Raw genomic sequence first — 16,749 nt, 5'->3', positions numbered from 1 at the left:
GGGCTTTGCCAGCAGCCGCTCTGATCACATGGAGCATCTTCCCTACGAACCGTTCCACTCAGCAGCATAAATTCTATAGAATTACAACAACTGGGTTGGGGATTTAGCTCAGTGGTAGAGCACTTGCCTAGCAAGCGCAAGGCCCTGGGTTCGATCCTCAGCTCAAAAAAAAAAAAAAAAAATTACAACAACTGCATTCCGGCATTTCCTAACTAAACTCGCAAGCATTTTATGTCCCTTCCTACAAGACCTTTGTACCTAAACATCCATTGCCACTTTGCTGCCCACTGTCCTTCCTTAGCCAATCTGTCCTTCGAATGACATTTCCCAGAATGGCTACTTTTACCATGCTTTCTCCCCAACTTAAAACATTACATCCACCTCCAACCTTCAATGCCAAGAAGGCAGTCAGCTCTCCTTCACTTAGATATAACAACTGAGAAAATCAACTGAGAGCAGGAGAGGTTATATTGGCTCACAGGTTCTGAGATGTCAGTGTGTGTTCACAGGCTGTGTTGTTTCTGGGCCCATGGTGCGACAGAACATGGAGGACTCAGGGCAGAACAAAGCTACTCACCTCACAGTGGATGGAAAGTAGAGAGAGAGAGAGAGAGGAGGAGGAGGAGGAGGAGGAGGAGGAGGAGGAGGAGGAGGAGGAGGAGGCGGCCAGAGACAAAATAAACCCTTCCAGGGCAGGCCTTCCCTTACCACTTCCTCCACCGAGGTCCCAGCTCCTAACGTTTTTAATACTTTTAATACTTCATCCATGGCATCACAGTCCTTGTGAGCCAATGACCTCCTAAAGGCCCCTCCTGTGAACCCTGCTGAAAGGAGATCAAGCCTTCAACACATTTGGGGACATTTAAAATCTAACTCACAACAACAGGATACAATAAATCCACCCAAGCCTTAGAGTCAAAATCTATATGGCCTGAATGGTATGTCTCCTCCAGATCTCCATGTCAAAGGCCTGAATTCCCAAGGTGACGGAGTCAGGGAGTGGGGCTTTCTGGCAGAGCACTCAGGAATGACATCCGTGTCCTTAGGAAGGGAACACACAGAATTGCTTTGCTCCTCCCACTATAGAAGAAGACAGCAAGACAACACACCACCTACATACAGGGAAGCCGGGCCCATCTGCCATGGGACCTGCTCTTGCCTTGATAGAGGACTTTCAGATTCCAGAACCACAAACAATAACTTTCCATTGTTTATAAACCACTTTGTTTATGGGCTCTGTTACAGGAAAGGCATTGACATGGCATCCCACCTAAGTGCCAAGTACTTATCATGCCAACTAAAACTTCTATGCTAGGGTGCTCAGGAGCCCCAAGCCACCTCTCTGTTACATCTGCCCCAAACCAAATGGGCCCTTAAGGCCATCTTCTTCCAGGAAGTCATCCTCATCATTTCCTCAAGTTCCCAGCTCAAGCTCAACCCAGCAATCTCTCAGAGCATTTGAAGACTACACAGAGGCTCACCTATTCTAGCCCATTCTCGAATGTTCTTCCTTGTCATATTTACCAGGCTTGCTTTCTAACTAGATCATACATCTCTTAGAAATAACATTCACCACTGCCCGGCCTGTAATCCCAGCACTCAGGAGGCAGAGGCAGGTGGATCTCTGTCAGTTCAAGGCTGGCTACAGAGATAGTCCAGGACAGGCTCCAAGGCTACAGAGAAACCCTGTCTCAAAAAAACAAAAAAAAAAAAAGGAAGAAAGGAAGGAAGGAAGGAAGGAAGGAAGGAAGGAAGGAAGGAAGGAAGGAAGGAAGAACATTTCAACATTATTTTTCATGCTTTCAAGTCAGACACAGCTCTAAGATATATCAATATGTGCAATATGTTAGAGAGGGAAGAACAGAGAAAGGAGAAGACAACCCACTCGGGAGTGTGCATAGGTGGCTGTGGGGTGACAGGCAATCACTGGTACCTGGTTCTCGATGGCCTTCCTGTTCTTGGGGTCGCTCACCACGGACAGCTGAAGCTCCGCCATCTTCTTCATCTTGCTGTCCATGTCGATCTTCTGAAGCAAGCTCCTGGTCTGGCTCTTTAGCAACCTCACCGTGTCTTCTTTCCCATGCTTCTTTGCGAAAAGAGACGCACATGCCGAGTGAATGGCGGTGACCCAGTTTTCCAGATCTGTCTGGCTTGTGGCCTAGACAGGGGATGGAGGAAATATTTGAGATTGTTTGCGCATAAAAGTTCTCTCCAAAATGGAAGACCAAGATTTCCAAAGTTTAGTTTCCCAAATATAAGCACCTAACTGAGGTTCAAAGACTCTGAGAGAAGAACATAAATAGTTAAGCAGAGGGATTGGAGAGATGGCTCAGAGTTTAAGAGCACTGACTACTCTTCCAGAGGACCTGAGTTCAATTCCCAGCATCCACATGGCAGTTAACAACTCTAAGATCTGACACTCTCACACAGGCATCCACACAGGCAAACTACCAATGCACATAAAATAAAAATAAACTAATTTTTTTTTAAAAAAATGAAGCTAAAAAAAAGAGTTAAGCAGAAAGGTCTGCAGAGCCTATGGTGGTTACTTCTAACTACTAGTTTCATATAGCTGAGGATTTCCCATGAAGACTAGGTAGCCTAGATAAGGTTGATCTGTGGCCAAGTCTACAGGGGATTATCTTGACTGCTTTGGCACCTTTCCCTAGCTTTGGGTCCTGGATTGTGTCAGAAGAGAGAAAGTGAGCTCAGCATCATGTGTATGTGTGGTGTGTTTGTAAGTGTGTGAAGTGGGGGTGTGGGTGTGTGTGTGCACATGAACACATGCCCACATTTGTTTCTTTCTCTGCCCTTGACTGTGATCAATATGATATGATTAGCTGCCTCAAACCACCAAACACATACATACACACACACACACACACACACACACACACACACACACACACACACAATGACTTCCTCACAGTGATGGACCTAGAATCCTGAACTAAAATGAACCTTTTCGTGTTGATTTTTGTCAGGGTCTGTCATCATGGAAATAAAAGGCAGAAATCTAAGTGTGGCAATCAGAAAAACAAGGAACAAATAAACAGCTCTCAGTTAGTGACACAAAACAAGGGTCTATCAACCCAAGGTGACATCGTGTCATAACATAGCACATTCATGCTAAAAAGCAATCCTATAAGGTCTTTTGGTGGTGGTGGTGGTGGGTGGTGGGTGGTGGGTGGTGGGTGGTGATGGTTTTTCAAAATACAGTCTCTCTCTCTGTAGCTCAGGCTATGCTGAAAAGCACTATGTAGCCCAGGATAATCTTGAACTCACAGTAATCCTCCTGCCTCAGCCTCCCTCATACAGGTATGAGTTACCCCCTGCTTCACTTCTGTGGACTCTCATAAACCTACTTGTTCAAAGCCCAAAGTGTCAAGAAGTTGGCTAAGTACTCCAAGAAGACAGAGGTGCTCAACTATGGTATCAGAAAACCTACAGGACTCACCACCACGCTAGACATTTCTATCAAGTTGATAAAAATCCCAGTGGCAAATATACTGGATATTAATTATCCAAAGGCAGCAGTCACATTCACAACACTTGTCCAGGAGGATCTAGTGTACCTGAAAAGCTTCTTCTTTGATTTTTACTAGGATTCCTGGGAGTCATTGAAGCTTCCCTGGCTACAATCCCCAGGCTTTCTTTGAAAGATCTCAGTTCTGGAACTCTTGGACGTTACCCTCTCTAAGTCATGTGTTACCCAGAGCACACATCACAGTATTTCTCTTTGTCCTCACATGATATGACAGGCAGTAGCCTGGAACTTCACAAGGACCTGACAAATGCCTGCTATAGGAATGGCCGGGTCTTGGCACTGGTAGGTATGAGAACCCACAGTCTCCTGCTCACACCCTAATCCCAAAGCATAATGGAAACATTTGCTGAACTCATGTCCAAGTTCCTTTTTAATCTGTTTGATTATTCATGTGCCATCACCTTGTCCTTCCATTTGCAAAGCAGCAGCAGTACCTGGAAAAGGTGGACGTCCCCGCAGGAGTTGCTCAGGCAGAACACGTGCTCCTTCTTGGGATGCTCTGGGACAGACTGCACGATGCTGTCCTCTGCAAAGAGGGCACACCGTGGGGCGCTATTCTGGTCTGCAGAATTCTTTCCATAAGTCTCATAAAACAGCAGAGTACAGCCTGGGAAAGAGAGGACCAGAGAATGTAGGAAAGGTATGCGAGGTAAATGACACAATCCCCAAATGTCCCCCAGACACCTGCAAAAGGGGCCGGTGTTCGAACAAGGAAACCTTGGCATGAGCAGCATGCCTAGTCAAACTCTTAGGACCAATCTGAAGAGCAGATGATGTGCTCAATGTGGCATCACTGATCAATGACAATGCAGCCTACCTCCACCTGACTCCACAGGCACTCTCTCCACACAGCTGTCCTACAAGGTTGTCAGAGTGGCAGACTCCAATCCACCAATAAGAAACGGGGGGGGAGGGGGGGGGGTGCAGTCACATGTGTGGGTGTCCCGGGCCACATGACAGTGGAGCAGGGATCTTTCTCACCTCAACACCCTCATTCTCATGCTATTGTGAGTTCAAGTAACCCTGACAACCCCTCTCAGCCCAGGAAACTCTGTGAACTGCAAGGAAATCCACTCATTGGAAAAGGCACATGTTCCTTGTTAAATGTTCTATCCTCCAGACTCTGAGGGTTGCCTGCTTAGCACTGTATATGTCAGTTGTGACAGCGGGTCACAAGACAGTTCAGTAATAATCCCTCTCTGCAGAAAACCATTTCCAATTTATCCACATGATTACCTCAAGGATAATTTCTAAAGATTAGCCCAAATATATTAGTTTCAACATTATAAGCCTGCTCCATGGGAGGGATGGCGTACCTGGGACTGTAGACCTGTTCTATTTCTCTAGGAAAGTCTGTCACACAAGACTAGGGAGAAGGAAGGGCACTGTCACCTCCATCACAGAGTCCCTAAACCTCTAATGATGGAAGATAACATCTGTCCTTTAAAGACACACTCACCTTTACTTCCACCCTGTCTCCCTGGAAACACATTTCCTCATGGCCTACAAATCAAATTCTTAAACCTTTTTGCACTTACAAAACGTTTCAGCAAAATTTCATACTCTGTCCTGAGGCAGCTAAGGCCTAATTTTCTTATCCCTTCTTAAAGCTGGGTCTGTTCTTTGCTTTCCTCAACCAATCATGAACCATAAAGATCCTAACCCATAATGAGAAGTCACTGGGTCCTGGGGCCTTCACACACAGCACATGCTGTCCACTGGGGAAACTTACTCGAGGAGTTTATAAGACAATAAAAAATAAAGCCTACCCATCAAGGTTGGGGCAGGGGTTCAGAAACTGCTTAACAGAGAAGACAGCACAGGAAAGCTAAGAAGGGGTACCATGAGGGAGGCACTCAGGCAGTTCACAGTGTCCACATGGGATTTTGTGTTTCTGCTCACTTCCCCTGTGGAAGTAGCGGTGGGAACAATCCAATCATGACTTCTGAAACATCCTATTCAGCCTCTCTAACAATCACAGGAGGCCTTTGCGGAGGCTGAGGCTGCACCTCCTGTCTGCACCTGTATAATCAGGGCTGTGCTCACTGAGGCACCTCACCGCCTCACGAGATGGAGTTCTTCCAACCCTACAATGGCAGTAAGCAAAGCAATCACAGCTGCTGACTGGCAACGCTTGGGAGAGGTGTTCCTACCTTCACATGACAAGTTCCTATCTGTGGTCTAAGAAAGGACTGTGGGGAAGGAGGGCGTAGAGAAGAGGGGGCCACACTCAGAGTGTCATATTGTCTTTCAGCGTATGCTTAGCATGTCCAAGGCCCCAGGTCCAACCCCAAACAGTGAACAAAGAAACAGCTGTACAGTGGTGGTGACAATAAGACGTTTTTAGTCAATAAACGGGGAAGATACAGGTCAATTTTCTAGACAACATTCCATCTTGGGAGGGAATTCTAGCTTTGGAATTCTGAGCACAATGCAGAATGGAAAATACAAGTGACGTATATGTGACTGTTATTTAATACTGTTTTGTATTATTCGAGATACAATAAAGTATCAAAGAATGGCAGAGTAACATACATAGAAAATAAATTTAAAAAGTATTTTCAGTAGAGCATGCTATGGGATGATATGTCACAATCTTTCAAGTTAGGACTGGGGAACGTGACCCGAGTCATCAAGTTCTTGCCTTGCAAGCATGAAGCCCTGCATTTGATCCCCAGAATACACATTAAAAAACCAAAAATTAGGCATTATCATAGTTTTTAAAATCCAGTGCTGGAAAGGTGGAGATGGGTGGATGTTGAGGCTCACTAGCCAGTTGGTTTGGCCGAATTGGAGATTTCTAAGCTGGAGAGAGACTATCTCAAAATAAGGTGGATAGCACCTCTGGAATGGCATCTGAGCCTGTCTCCTGCTTCCACATGTATGCGCATGTACATGTGTATATACTGCACACAAGCACAGACACACAGTATCCTTTACTTACTCACACTCATGCGGACCCACCAGCACTTCCTGGAGACAGGGAAACTGAAGGACAAGCCTTCGGTGAACCACAACACACGTACCTTTCAGTGTCACCCAGTACTGTTTCCACTTCCTCCGAGCCACCAGCTCCAATTTCCTCTCCTTCTGCAAGGTGACGAGGGGTTTGAAGAAGAGCCACCCGGCTTTCCGGACCACTCCTTGCTCCTTCTCAAAGAGCAGATCCAGCTGCTCCAGGGAGCTGAGGGACTCGCTGCTCGACTCCACAGTTTCTGTGGACGTTTCTGTGTGCTCCATGTTGGTCCTGCTCATTTTCCAGCTCTCGCATGAAATTCTCGTAAATGTTCTGTCGGAGGGGATCGCTGCCAATCACGTGAGTGGACTCGCTCCTCTGGGGCAGGGGTCTGAGCTGAGCCCCCTGACCACAGTAAGGCAGATGTTTGCATGGACCCCTGCACGTCTGCATTCAGTCCATCTGAGCGGCTGTCAAAGTACTCACTGCCCTCCTTGGAGCGCGGTTCCTGAACACAACACAAATTACCAGCCAGTCATCATCACAAGCTATGGAACTGTCCTCTAAATAGCCTTGGTGTAATGGGGCTACATCCTACAACGGTGATGCAAAGAACCTTGTAACAAAACCACTGGGATCACCACATCTCCAAACCAGAAAGAATTTTAGAAATCGTACCACACGATCTCACGCACACCGTGGGAGTCAAATGGAAAGAGGTAAACAGGGAGCCACTCTGAACCTAGCCTGAGTTCAATGCCACATCAATTAGTATACTTAAAACACACAGTTCTAGAATGATATTCTTTGCAAACAGTGATTTAGGGTCTTCTAGGAAAGAGTCAATGTTCTTATCATCCATTTTTCTCCTAAGCCACGTGAAATCGTTGACTTAGAAAATAACCATGGGGCAGGGCAGGGCTAGGAGTCCATACAATTAGGTTGATACCAACACCCTTTCCTTCTTCTCCCTGTCTCCAATGAAGTCTTCTGGCCAACTGCCCAGGCTTAGACTCTTATACATAGTAATATCTACCATCTTATTTCCCACTTTATACAGTAAAATCCAAGCTCCAAGGATTCATAATCCACTGGGGTACTACCTAGTAATTGTAGGCTGTCATTTTGTTTTGTTTAAGATTTGCATTTTTATTTAATTCAGGAATTTATCTTAAAAGTGAACTCTTTTGTCCATCTCCTTCTATTTCAGTTCCTGCTTTTCTCTGGGCACTGGGGGACACCTAAGATATGACTCTTGACTTTAATAGTGGTTCCAATACAAACTCGACCACAAGCCACTGTGAATAAGCTATCTAATGACTGCTAAACCTAGGGACCCAGAACACTCAGCCAGCCAGTTAGAGAGCCAGGCGACAAACATAAGACAGTGATCACGATGCCTTTGTTAGCTTTCATGGAAAGCAGCTGACTGACTGACCAAGCATTCATTGCTGAATGGGAGGAAACCAGCTGTCAACAGTGGCTTCCACTTGTAGCCCAGCAGCATTTTGAGAGGCTGAGGCAGGAGGGATGCCATGAGTTCAGGCCACCAAGGACTATCTAGTGAGTTCCAGGACAGCCTGGGCTGCAGAGTGAGATCCTACTTCAAACCAAATAAATTAATTAATAAGATGGCAGTAAATTCACTACCAGTTCAAAAAGCACTGACATCCCAAATACCCAGCTCAGATTAATATAGCTGAAGGGAAGGGTTGAGAGGAGTCAAGTAGGGCTGGAGGGATGGCTCAGCCAACAAAGGCTAGGCTCACAACCAAAACCATAACCACAGTCAGGTAGACTCAGCTGTTGGTGGGCTTCTGATAGTATCCCCTACCGTCAAAACCAAAGTGGGTTGGGGCATTGAGTTGGGGCTCTATTTTGAACACTCCACCTTGTGGAGACATTTTCTTTTGGAAATTTCATCTAAAAAAAAAACAACACATCAGATCACATTTACTGGTGTCTTGGATAGGAAAACCATCACCAGGCAACTGAAGAGTGTTTTCCAAGGCCCAGGTGCTAAAACCAGAGCCCAGAACACAAACAGCTCTTACTAATCATGATAGCATCTTCCAGTGTGTTTACACTGTGTCCTGTGGTCATTCTTATTTATGTGCTGACACCTCCGCTTCAAAGAGAGAATCAAACAGCTGCTATGAGTCACTCAGGAAATTCAAAATACTTGGAGACTCTTAACTGTCACTTGGTTGAGACTTTCATAAACTCTGAGGACATGAAGGAATGCTGTTCATTTAGCAGCATTAATGTCACTGCAGCTATGACTCTCTGAACTCTCCCTGCCCTGAACACTGGGACAATCTCTTTCCTTATAAAAGCCTTAGCGGGGTGTTTCAAAACGAGCAAATCTCTGGCAGGGAGACGTACCCAAGTTACATATGACCAATAAACACTGTTGTTGTCCTTGATTCTCATAAGAAAGAGACTTCATGTTGCAGGGTTGTTAAACATCCGGCCATAACAAAGCAAGACTGTTCCTTCTTGAGACGTGAACGAATACCACATGTGGGTATTTATCACTAATTCTGACACATGGGCATGAATTTCCCCAGGCTCTCATCAATGTCCAAAACTGTCCATCTAGAATCCCAATTGCCAATGATGAAATCTCGGTCCAAGAAGAGCATTTTGAAAAATAAGATGTCTTTAAATAGGTCCAGACGCAGTTCCTAATAACTGCTAGATGGATTTGAGACTCAAGAGCTTACCATATGTGTGCACAATACCTGTGATTTCTGTTCCTACCAAATCATAACCATAGGCAGTGACTACTGTAACTTGATGACCAGGGCAACAACTGTAAGTAAGGGGGGTAAAAGTAACATCACTCCATAGAGAAGCAAACACTGCATGACCCCTCCACATATGTGAGAATCCAAGATAGGTGGACATGAAGGCCAAGGGTAAGAAAGAGGCTGCACCGGTATAAAGCTTTGGTTACACACCAGCCAAGCACGTTCTAGAGATCTGATGTGCACCATTACAGCTGTAGCTGATGTTCCTTTGTATATATGAAATAGGCTAAGGTCATAGATTATGAACAGTCTCACAATAAAAGAAAGCCAACTTGATAACTATGGTGACTGTATTAACTAGCTTGGTTACGGTGACCATTCCCATTGTCTATTTAAGTCAAGGTAAGCCAAGGTTATACATCTTAAATATATTCAATTTCTGCTTATTAATTATACCCAATAAAGCTGAAAAAGCAAAAGATGATGCCTAACTCTTTAAAGGAAACCCCATCTCTATCCTCATGTGCTAGGAAACGTGCCGAGTCCTTGCTCACAGGCCACTCCTCTTAACAGGAAAAGACTGCTAGTCTCTGAGACAGTGTCACTTTAGAACAGAACTGAGAATTTACAATTAAAGGGGGCCAGAAATCGAGTCTTTGTGTCCCAAATCCTCTCTGTGACAAACCATAGAATCCTCAGAGATGCCACCAAACATTTCTGGTCCTCCCCAAGGCACATGGTAGGGTCAATTTCCACTCCTCTGTGAACTCAGGCCTGGCCTTACCATTTGCTGTGCCCAGGGAATAGAAGCAGAAGTTAAGCATGTCAGTTCTCAGAGAAAGCTTTCAAAGTCAACACAATCCTCTCCACTGTAGTAGTTTATTGTGTTCTTCATGACAGCTGTTCCGGCAGCCTAGGGTCTCAAAGAACAGCACAGACCCCGGCTACCTGCTGACTGTGATGAACATGCATCATGAGTAGAGAAACAAACTGTGGTCATCCCACAGAGATGGGGGCAGGGGACACTGTTAACTCAGCACAGCCTATCCCACCCTGAAAGAACAAAATGTTTAGCCAAGACAGGATGAGGTCTTTGTCAGCTAAATTTCATATGAGGTGTGCACCCGAGCGCTCTCCAGTACATGTTTCTCCATCTCCTAGCATGGCATTCTTTTTCGGGTGTCTGGTTTTCAGGCTCCCACATATGAGGACAGACTTAAAGGTCTGTATTGAAAGGACTATTCTGTCTATGTCATCTTTGAAAGTCAAAACAAATGCCTGTCCATCAAGCAAAGCTTTCTGAATCATTGCTCTGCTGGCATACAGAAGTTTATGTGGGTGAAAGAAAGTAGCTATTGCTTCAATGCCTTGTTAAGACATCTCATCGCAGACTCCTCCTATGCATGGATTGCCTTTTTTTTTCTGTGTGAGTACTAGGGATTGAGCCTGGTGCTTCAGCTGCAAATGCACTGCTCTACTGACCATGTCCCCAGGCATCTTTTTATTTTTTACTTCGAGACAGGATCTCACTAAGATGCCCAGGCTATCTTTGAACTCACTCTTAGCCCAGAAAGACCTCAAACTTCCCACTTCAGCTTCCCAAGTAGTTGGGATGATGATCCTGAACCATCATATGTTGCTGGAACACATCTAAAAGGACCTTGTCCTAATCCTTTTATGAAAGGAAAAGTAATGTCTGAACAATAGGACAGTCACTCTTGTTCACATCTATCATCAATCACTGGGGAATCCACAGACAACACTTTCAGAAGGCTGTCCTTATGGGTCACTTAAAACAAAAGGGTCTAAATCTTTCATTATCCTATTCAACAATGATTAATAGCAGTCAACAATATCTTGGCATTTATCTGAGGTTTAACAGATGTAGTCTCCAACCTGCTTCTCCACTACCTGACCAGGAAGATTGCAAACACCTTGATTCTTCAGCTTCCTTGTCTCTTAAATGTGGAAGTCCTTTCTAGCATTCAAATTCTCTTTTCAAAATCCTACTCAGTTTGCTCATAACTCCACATGGCACACAATACATCAGAGGTAAGTTTGTGTGACACCAAACTGAGGGGGGTTCAGCCCCCCTGGAAGGCTGGGCAGTCAGTGACAGCAGCGGCAGAAAGTGGTCTACGCACTATGGTGATGGCTGAAATAGCTTTGGACCTGTGAAATAGAGCCTGCGTATGTTCAGGATCACTGAATGCTGAGTCAGGCCACAAACACAGATGACGAAATATGCTCTGGGCCAACCACCAGTGGCATTCCAAGACAGTGTGGCCTGAGGGACAGGGTGACAGCAGCTGGACATAGCCAGCTCTGTAATAGTGGGATCCAAAGGATGTGAGCTGTAGTCCTGGGGCAGTAGGGGCTGAACAGCATGCTCTACTCAGGCACTGTGCAATGCTCGGGAAGCAAGAGCCAGGAGCAAAAGCCTAAAGTCTGGTGATTTAGCCTAAGAGACACTAACTCAAGAGCAAGAAAATTGCCACACTGAGAGATATGAAAGAGATCCTGGAGACAGCATGGTGGTCACCTGACCTCCATCACCCCTGGGAGAGAGGGTGGAGATGGCAGGCACCATCCACAAGAAGGAAGTAACCAATGGTAAACTTTATAAATAGGTAATGTCCTACCAGGAGAGGTTATATTGTTACCTGCTCTTAATGGCCCATGTTTGTTTGTTTCTTTTATATTCACATGAATGTTTATCTAGCAGGATTAAGACAATGTTCCCCTATACACTGACTGTCTAATCATATTCTTTTCAACTATATGACCTCACTAAAAAAAATAAAAACCAAATAGACCAAATGGTTGGGGGATTTAGTTCAGTGCTAAGAGTGCTTGCCCAGCATGTATAAGGCAGTGGGTTCCCTCTTCAGCACCATACACAGGCCCATTCTCCATGGTCTATGATTGGTTATGAACCGACTTAAATATAAAGTAATCATCAAGTTGAGAAGACCTCCCGATCTGAACCTTAATGACTATCTCCTTACCACTTTTATTCAGACTTTCATGATTGAGGTCTAACAAAGACCTCAGATTACCAGGTCTTGGACCTTCACCCAGCTCTATGCCTTCCAAAGAAAGTTGGACCAACTTCAGAACTTAGGCTTTCGAGCTTGCACACAAGTGCCAAGGCAATTTAGTTCAGGACCTGGGTGCTACCGCTGAATGCTGTTCTGTCTTCTGCCACCCATGCCAAAGTCTTAACCGCACCCCCCCCAGACAGTACTGGGTGGGGGAGGGGGCTCTAAGTGAATATTCAGTTTAGATGAGAGCCAGGAGCTAGAGTCCTAAAGGTACTGGTCTCCTCGTCATAAGGGAAAGAGACTAGGGTTCCCCTCTTCCCTGCTGTGTAAGGACAGAACCCTTCAGCAGCCAGGAACAAGCCCTACCCAGAATCTCACCACAGTGCCTCATGACTTTCCAACCTCCAGAACCACGAAATACCAATCTATCCTTCAGCCATCCAGTCAGGAGTAGTATTCTGCCCCATAACTCGTCTAAAACATGGAGACACTGGAGTTGGCAGCTAAGACTCAAAGTGTATGTCTGAAGCAAATGAGAGAGCCAAACCCCCTCAGAAAAGGAGCCATGCTGGGTCCAGTCAAACCCTTCCATTCACCAGCTCACCTGAGGGTATGAGTAGCTCCCAATACAGATTTGGGGGGGGGGGGCTCTAGGACCCTTCACCCCCACCACTCCAGAGTGTTCTCACCTGTAGTTTCCTCTTCTTCCTAGAGAGGCTTCCTGTCCAGTCGCTGATGCGTCGCATTCTGGCTTTTGAGGGTATCTTTCTTTGCAGCATCCTCAGTTAAGGCTTTGGACTTACGACAGGGGAGAGTAAAGGAACTGTAGGGTATGGGATCCCTGTGATCCACCCTGGAGGGCACATCAATGTCAGACGCAAAGGAGACGCGGTTGCTCAGGCTGACTTGGGAGCTGAATGTAACTCATCGGAAGAACGGCAGGTTCCAGACGGAGAGCGGCATCCCAGGTTGGCGTCTTTGTACAGTTCCCGGAGGGAGGAGAGGGAGGAGCTTTGGTTGAAAGTTTTTTTGGTGTCACTGGGTGGAAAGCTGGTGGGGAGGCTGGGGTCCGGAGTGCTGGGAGCCAGAAAGGAGCCCTCTACCTCACTCATCTCCCCAGCATTGCCCCCACGGAGAGTCATACCAAGATGACTCTGAGCTCAGGGAGCTGCCTTTGCTGGAGCGCAGGCGAGAGTCAGTGGGAGAGCGGCGCTGGCTGGCGCGGGAGTCTGCGCCCGAATCCCCGCCTAGCTTCTGGCACCAAGCAGGTTTCCGATGCCAACGTAGGGGAGTATTCAGCAGCTGTACAGGTCCACTGGGGTTCTCCGAGGGCCCTTTGTGGGGGTTGCCACCGTTATGGAACTCAACCCTTAAACACCCATCTAGCTTCCCAGTGTCTTGATGAGTACCTTGGGGCTCCTGCGGTCCTCGCCTGGCGAGGTGGAGGAGATGCTCTCATTTCTCCTGTAGCAGGTGAGAAGGTGTCCATTGCAGTCCCTGGAGGTCACGTGGCTCTCCCCTGACTCATGGCCAACGTAGTGGAAGCCATTCTCGGGTAAGAAAGCACCGCTGTTGCCCTGGAAATCATTTCCTGGGGGCATTCACTCGGTGCTTAGTGTAGGCAGTGCCCTTTGAGACTTTGCATGTGGGTCCACTGAGTCTGGTGGCGTAAGGCTGGTGGCTCTTGAAGTGAGAAAGGCAGCTTCGGGCGAGGGACCTGGACCTGTAGCCTGCTCCGCTGCTTCCGTGAGTCCATCCATGCAAAGACTTCTCATCTTTTGTATGAATGCTGCGTATTTTCAGAGAGCAAGGCTTTTGTTTAGCACCGGTGACAGTATTGCTATGATTCTTGGATCCTTGGAAGGTATACTGACTCTCAGAGTTCCCCATTTTAACCTAAAGAACCTGAGAACAGTTGTTATCAGTATGAGTCATGGTCTAAATTATACTGCAGTAAGACAGTTCTCTAAATAATAATTAATAATAATAATAATAATAATAATAATAATAATAATACTAAAGGAATGGAGGGTGCAGGACATTTCTTTCCATGCCTGACAAGATTCAAAGGTGCAGAGTTGAACCATTTGATGAACTGGTTCCCTTGATTGTGAAAGGCTACACTGGTCACAGAGACCATGTTCCTGTGCTAGGGATTTTAAGTGCATTATCAGTGGCACGCTGTTAAAACTGAACAGGTATATAAATAAGTGTTAGCTAAAAGTAGACAGTCCCTTCAGACCCCAGTGTGGGCTAAGGATCCTTGAAGCAAAAATGGAGGAAAGTCTGGACACATGGACATACAAGCAGAGAAAAGACATTTTCATTACACAGGAATTATTATTCAGGGCAACAACTCACATGGTCTTGGGGAATGGATCTCAGGATCCCTCCAGAATCCAAAACCCTCAAACACTCAAGTCTTTGAATGCAATTTTTTTACTTACAACACATGTGTGTCCCCCCCACTCCCTCACCCCCCCCCCCCCCCCCCCCCCCCCCCCGCCACGTGCTTCTCTCTTAGATCACACAGACAAGCTATGGAAATTGGTGTCACTCTGTACTTTCCCACTGAATCATTTCAGGAAAACTGTTTGGACATGTTCAGTGATGCTGTCACTAAAAACACATATATTCAGTTGACAGCTAGAATCTACAGGTGCAGAACCCTTGGGCCCAGAGGACCTGTTGAGGTCCCTGCTCCCAAACAACCACAGCCCCTAGTAAATTCACTTTAGGATGCAGTGGTGGGGGCGGGGGATTCAAATACTTACAGTTTAGAATGTGGGCAAGAGAAAAAGGCACTGTTTCTTCAAATCCCCTTTAAGGTTAAGTAAGCAAAATGCAAATAAAAATTTGCTCCAACCCATCCTCCTTAATCTTCTTCAGCAGTAACTATCGTGAGCCAACACACTCGTACTTCCTGTCAGGCTCCAAGCACATTTTACAGGTTTTTAAGTTTTCATTCTTACACACTGAAGCTTGTAGAGCCACAAAGCGGAAATCAAATGGATGGGATATCTGGTTGTGGCAGGCATCAAACACCTAAAAAACCCAGTCACTGGAGCGAATAAACCCTTCTTTATTATTCAATGGGTCAAGCGCTTTATGAGAGGCCCAGGAATTTCAGCTGTCCTTACCTGCAGCCTGGCTTCTGCTGGGAGGGAGGTTAATGCTCAGCAGATTTTATGTGGTCTGGGAACAATGCAGGCACTTGACCAACCTGGGGGTGTGAGTCCATGAACTGATCCTGAAAAGCAAAAACACACACACAAAATGTGACAACTCCATCAGGCATTTTACACTCAACTCCCGATAAGGTGAAATAAACAAATAGAGTTGGGCATGTAGCTCAGTTGGTAGTGTCTCCCTATCACCTACAAAGCCCTAGGTTTTCACCAAGGCTGAAAACCAGGCACAGCAGCACATGGCTATAATACCAGTTCTCAGGAGGTAGATAGAGGCAGGAGGACCCAGAAGTTCAAGGTCATCATTGGCTATGCACCAATTTGGGGTACTGGGCTACCAGTCTGGACTATATCAGACCTCTCTCTAAAATGCATAAATAAATAACCCAATGGCTTAACATACGCTATGCAGAAATAAAGTATTAGTGTTCAAAAATCACTTGACAATGGTTCAGTAGGCAAAGGCACCTGCTGCCAGGCCTGATGGCCTGAGGTGGGTCCCTGGACACTGTGTGGTGGAGAGAGGTGACTCCACAAGTTGTTTGCTGACCTCTCCATGCACACCCCGGCATGCATGAACGAACAGATGAGAACAATTTCAGGAACTAAAACCAAACACTGCCAAGTTAATAAACGAGATGTCTGCGAACTTCCCTGGTTGATCAAGGAGGTTTAGAGATCTAAAGGGGAGCCAGAGCTATCCATTCAGGGTCCGCAGCCAATGTCAGCCATTATTACAGCAGCAGGTGAGTGTCCCAAATGAGTCAGGCTCATCAGTCACCACTCCCAGGCAAACAGCCCTCAGACGGCTTGACAAAACCATGGGGATGTGCCCCACACACACCCCCCTCCGCCCCTGGCAGGACAAGAGCGGTCCATTGTTCTCCATTTGGCCAAGGAGTAAAAGCAAGAGCCACAGGTAAAATCATGGTGAGTCGTCTTTGGCTGATGTCATAAGTTACAGAGGCTGACCTCAGCCATGAGTTTTGACTTCTTCTCAAGCATGTATTTGGGGGGGGGGGGGCAGAAGTAAACCTCAGAAGGACAAGGTAGCTTTCCAAGTGGGGAGCTGGAGAGCAACTGGGGTGGGAAGGGCCATCTGGTGGCATCCTGCCTGACACGAAGCCTTTACTTTCTCCCAGATGTAAACAGCTAAGTGACAAAGGGTCAAGAGTGGCCTTTTGAGTTCCTTTTCTGGAGTCTATTTCATAATTCTATTAGAACGTGCCAAACAAGATTGAGCACCTTCCCCATTTGGGGC

The 16,749-nt window shown here is 46.2% G+C and overlaps 1 pseudogene; it reads right to left on the bottom strand.

Moving 5' to 3' along the window:
- The window catches only part of LOC118575696, a 36,132-nt pseudogene extending 20,637 nt beyond the window's left edge, over window positions 1-15,495 (bottom strand).
- Window positions 15,496-16,749: the final 1,254 nt, after the last annotated feature.

The sequence above is a fragment of the Onychomys torridus genome, unplaced genomic scaffold (genome assembly GCF_903995425.1).
Source record: "Onychomys torridus unplaced genomic scaffold, mOncTor1.1, whole genome shotgun sequence".
In the NCBI taxonomy this organism is placed as follows: Eukaryota; Metazoa; Chordata; class Mammalia; order Rodentia; family Cricetidae; genus Onychomys; species Onychomys torridus.
Note: the sequence above shows the minus strand (reverse complement) of the source record. Positions and strands in the feature narration are given on the sequence as shown.